Source organism: Bos mutus, chromosome 1, assembly GCF_027580195.1.
Source record: "Bos mutus isolate GX-2022 chromosome 1, NWIPB_WYAK_1.1, whole genome shotgun sequence".
NCBI lineage: Eukaryota > Metazoa > Chordata > Mammalia > Artiodactyla > Bovidae > Bos > Bos mutus.
Genome location: NC_091617.1, coordinates 111295353 through 111300688, shown reverse-complemented (window position 1 = coordinate 111300688; position 5336 = coordinate 111295353). Strand labels below are relative to the sequence as shown.

The window sequence follows — 5336 nt, the reverse complement described above, 5'->3', positions numbered from 1 at the left end:
TCACTTCCACTGTATAATCATAAGGGATTTGATTTAGGTCATACCTGAATGGTCTATTGGTTTTCCCTACTTTCTTCAATTTCAGTCTGAATTTGGCAATAAGGAGTTCATGGTCTGAGCCACAGTCAGCTCCTGGTCTTGTTTTTTGCTGACTGTATAGAGCTTCTCCATCTTTGGCTGCAAAGAATATAATCAATCTGATTTCAGTGTTGACTATCTGGTGATGTCCATGTATAGAGTCTTTTCTTGTGTTGTTGGAAGAGGGTGTTTGTTATGACCAGTGCATTTTCTTGGCAAAACTCTATTAGTCTTTGCCCTGCTTCATTCCATCTTCCAAGGCCAAATTTGCCTGTTACTCCAGGTGTCTCTTGACTTCCTACTTTTGCATTCCAGTCCCCTATAATGAAAAGGACATCTTTTTTGGGTGTTAGTTCTAAAAGGTCTTGTAGGTCTTCATAGAACCATTCAACTTCAGCTTCTTCAGCATTACTGGTTGGGGCATAAACTTGGATTACTGTGATATTGAATGGTTTGCCTTGGAAATGAACAGAGATCATTCTGTCGTTTTTGAGATTGCATCCAAGTACTGCATTTCGGACTCTTCTGTTGACCATGATGGCCACTCCATTTCTTCTGAGGGATTCCTGCCCGCAGTAGTAGATATAATGGTCATCTGAGTTAAATTCACCCATTCCAGTCCATTTCAGTTCGCTGATTCCTAGAATGTCAACATTCACTCTTGCCATCTCTTGTTTGACCACTTCCAGTTTGCCTTGATTCATGGACCTGACATTCCAGGTTCCTATGCAATATTGCTCTTTACAGCATCAGACCTTGCTTCTATCACCAGTCACATCCACAGCTGGGTATTCGTTTTGCTTTGGCTCCATCCCTTCATTCTTTCTGGAGTTATTTCTCCACTGATCTCCAGTAGAATATTGGGCACCTACTGACCTGGGGAACTTTTAATACTGTTCATGGGGTTCTCAAGACAAGAATACTGAAGTGGTTTGCCATTCCCTTCTCCAGTGGCCCACATTCTGTCAAATCTCTCCACCATGACCCGCCCGTCTTGGGTTGCCCCACGGGCATGGCTTAGTTTCATTGAGTTAGACAAGGCTGTGATCCTAGAGTGATTAGACTGACTAGTTTTCTGTGAGTATGGTTTCAGTGTGTTTGCCCTCTGATGCCCTCTTGCAACATTTACTGTCTTACTTGGGTTTCTCTTACCTTGGCCGTGGGGTATCTCGGCTGCGCGGGCGCAGGAGGGCCTAGAGGAGCTATCCCACGTTGAAGGTCAGGAAGGGCGGCGGTGAGGAGATACCCCTTGTCCAAGGTAAGGAGCAATGGCTGCACTTTGCTGGAGCAGCCGTGAAGAGATACCCCATGCCCAAGGTAAGAATACTGAAGTGGGTTGCTATTTCCTCTGCCAGGGGATCTTCCTGACCTAGGGATCAAACCCTCATTTCCTGCATTGCAGGTGGATTCTTTACCTGCTGAGCCATCAGGAAGCCCCCTTAGATGGCTCTGCTGCTGCTGCTGCTGCTAAGTCACTTCAGTCGTGTCCGACTCTGTGCAACCCCATAGACGGCAGCCCAGCAAGCTCCCCTGTCCCTGGGATTCTCTAGGCAAGAACACTGGAGTGGGTTGCCATTTCCTTCTCCAATGCATGAAAGGGAAAAGTGAAAGTGAAGTCGCTCAGTCATGTCCGACTCTTTGCAACCCCATGGACTGCAGCCAACCAGGCTCCTCCGTCCATGGGATTTTCCAGGCAAGAGTACTGGAATGGGGTGCCATTGCCTTCTCCATTAGATGGCTCTACTCTCTGATAAAAACCCTCTGACCTCAAAGGAAATCCACAATAGTTCTTATCCCTGAAAAAAGTTACAGCTCTTTTCATCCTAACTTAAGCCTTTAATATTGGTCTCTACCCAAAGCGTTTCTGTAGAAAACTCTGATTGATCTCCTTGATGTCAAGGTTTAGATCAAGACATGATCTAGCTTTTCTCTGTTCTCATGTTTTCCTTTGTCATCCCTCAGTAATTTGTCTTATCTTTTTTCCCCCTTTTTAGCTCTTATAGGGTTTTTTTTAATGTATATTAAGCTTAAAAATGTGCATAGTTTAAGAAGTCAAATAGTTTTAAAAAAACCTTTTTATGAGAAACAGCAGTCCTCTGGCTTCCCAACCTATTCCCCACTCTCCAGAAGGAACCATTTCCAAAATGTTTAGCTTTCTAAATAGCACACTTGTACTGTTACTTTTTGATGTTTTATTTCTAACCATTATGTCTTATTCTCCCACTGTAGGAAAAGAAGAGCAACTCTTTCACAACCAACCCACCATTGCACACCTGTACACTTTCTTTTCCTTTCCCCCTGATATTCAGTGTTTATATAAACTCTTTTTCACAGCTAAAGCTCTGATAACATTTCCTTCTTGAATAGTTTTTGTATCCATGGAATTAGTTTATTTTTTAAATTTCTTTTGTTTCCTATATTCCTATCACTAACTACACCAAAACTTTATATCAGTTGTCCAAATTTGCTTCCTATACCTTGCTATAGATATTGTTTCTATTTCATCCATTTGAAGGAATTTCTCATGGGGTTTTCTGATAGGTTGCACTCTTTTCTTGGTGTAAAACTTTTGTTCCAGAATCCCTTCTCTTTTACCATGGGGATTTCCCTTCCTGTCTCTTCTTTCATCCATATCCACTTTGGATGTACATAAAAATCATCTGAGGGAAATTTAAAAGGCCCAGGCCCCATTCAGACCAATTGCTTCAGAACTTTTGGAGATGGCCCCCCGCCCCCGCCAGTATTTCTTAAAGCATCCTGGTTGACTCCAGTGGGCAGCTGTGAACGAGAACCACTATTCTATCTGTATCTTTCTTTGTTTACTTTCTAATTTTGGTGAAGCTCTGAGAAAGAGTATTTAAAAGATAAAATTTTGAGATGTTTCTTATTGGTGATGCTTTCATTCTGCTCTCCATTTGACTTATTTGTCTAATGTAGAATTCATACTCAGAAATAATTTTTTCTCTAAATTTTTGAAGACATTGCTACGCTATCTCTCAATGTTGGTTTTGATAATTCTGAAGGTGTTCTGATTCCTACCATTTTGTATACAACCTGTATTTTTCCCTCTAGATTTCTATAGGATCTTCCCTCTGTCCCCATATTTTTAATTTTTTTAAAATAATTGCCTTGGTGTGGATCTGTCTTCATCTATTTTCTTGCATATTCCTAGAAACTTTTAATCTTGAAACTTGAGTATTATAATTCTGAGAAATTGTCTTAATTTTTTTTTTATTAAAGGCTTTATTCTTCTCTGGTTTTCCTCTGCTTTTATTCCAGAGTTCATATTTTTCAGGTGTTGGATTTTCTTGACCCATCCTCCACTATTCTTTACTCTTCTTTCCAGTTTTCTGTTTCTAAGTCTTTTTGGTCTATATAACAGGCTGAATTGCGTTCCCCCACATTCATAAGTTAAAGTCCTATCTGCCAGTACCTTAGAGTGTATTTGAAGATAAAGTCTTTACAGAAATAATCAAGTTAAAATGAGGTCATTAGGGTGGGACCTAATCCAATATGACTGGTGCCCTTATAAAAAGAGGAAGATAGAATACACACACACACACACACACACACACACACACACACACAGAATGCCATGTGAACATGAAGGTGGCCACTAACAAGTTGAAGAGAGAGGCCTCAGAAGAAACCAAATCTGCTTATACTTTGATCTTCAACTTCTAGCCTTTAGAACTAAGAAAATAAATTTCTGTTGTTTAAGACACTGGCAACCCACCCGAGTACTCTTGCCTGGAAAATCCCATGGACGGAGGAGCCTGGTAGGCTGCAGTCCATGGGGTCACTAAGAGTCAGACACAACTGAGCCACTTTACTTTCACTTTAAGACACCCAGTCTGTGATACTTTGTTATGGCAGCCCTAACAAATTTATAGTCTGCCGTTCTCTACTTTATAATATTAATTTTATACTTTTCTTATATCTGTTGTCACTTTTTTTTGTTTCTGAGTTTTTTTGTTTTTGACAGGAAAGTAGGATTTATTGGTGGACATGAGTAAGGAGGGGACAGAGCCAAGGCTCTCATGAGTGCAGGGCCCACCATTTGTGCAGGGGCCACTATTAAGGATTTATTTGACACCAGAGCCATCTGAGATGAACTGCTTTGCTGCCATCATATTTTCAAATTCATTCACATTAAACTTAGTAAATCCCCACTTCTTGGAGCTGTGGATCTTCTGGTGGCCAGAAGACTTGAACTTGGCCTTGCAGAGGTCCTTGATCACATGCTCCTTGTTCTGCAGCTTGGTACGGATGGACATGATGACTTGGCCAATGTGGACCGTGGCCACTGTACCCTAGGGCTTTCCAAAGACACATACTTGTCTGGAGCCTAGATTTGGGACAGCATGCAATCAGGCATGAATGTCCACTGGAAAGGCTTGTTCCCAAGGTCCCATAAGGAAACTGATACAGGCAATAGGCTGCATACACCACTGAGGAGGCTGCTGTTTGAGGCCATTGCATAATGGGCCCCCCCAAAGGAAAAGAGCACAGTTGGATTAGTTGGCTGCAAATATTTCTGAGGGTTTTTTTTTTAATGGTCCTTTAATAATAGCATCTTGCTCACATTTCAAGGACATAATATCCTCTCTTATCTCTCTAAGAATATTAATGGTAATTTTCCTTTCTATGTTCTCACATTTATGCATAGTTTTGGTTTCCTCAAGTTGTCTATTTGTGTGTGTGTGTTTTAGCCTTTATCTTTTTTGTTAAGATTCCTCAGGTATCTAATTATCTGCTCATCTTTTAAGAAAAAGGTAAAAAAAAAAAAAAAAAGCAGTGAGTGATAGAAAGGTTTGTTGACTGTGGTCTTATACCTTTTGATCTTTAACCCAAGGGTTGAAAACTAATTGACTGCAGACTGAAATAAATGCAGCTGCATTTTTTTTCCTCCAATTACAATTGTGCACCTTTAGCTGGGAACAAAACCTTTACATGCAAATCCCTCCTTTTTGATTTAAGCTACTTGGAAGCTTGAAATTCTTACCTAATATTTTTTCTACTAGTCACATTCTTGCTTACTGTTTAACCCAAGCTCAGATGTCTCTTTCTCTGTGATATCTTCTCTGATACCCTCAGGCTGATGTAAACTTTACCTACACTGGATTTCATCACATTTCATTTCTCCATTAAAGCCCTTGCTATGGCTCTCCTTCATGTGATAGATACTTGATGTGTAGTTGGATACTCCATGTGACTGTCCTGTGGAGGCAAGGACTCTCTTTCAGGTGTGTTAGCAT

General features: G+C 40.7%; 1 non-coding gene across 1 annotated transcript; it reads right to left on the bottom strand.

The window, feature by feature from the left end:
• Nucleotides 1–4473: 4473 nt before the first annotated feature.
• On the bottom strand, nucleotides 4474–4609 carry LOC138989476 (small nucleolar RNA SNORA70). The gene has a single exon (XR_011465775.1). It is a non-coding gene; the product is annotated as a small nucleolar RNA SNORA70 (small nucleolar RNA).
• Nucleotides 4610–5336: the final 727 nt, after the last annotated feature.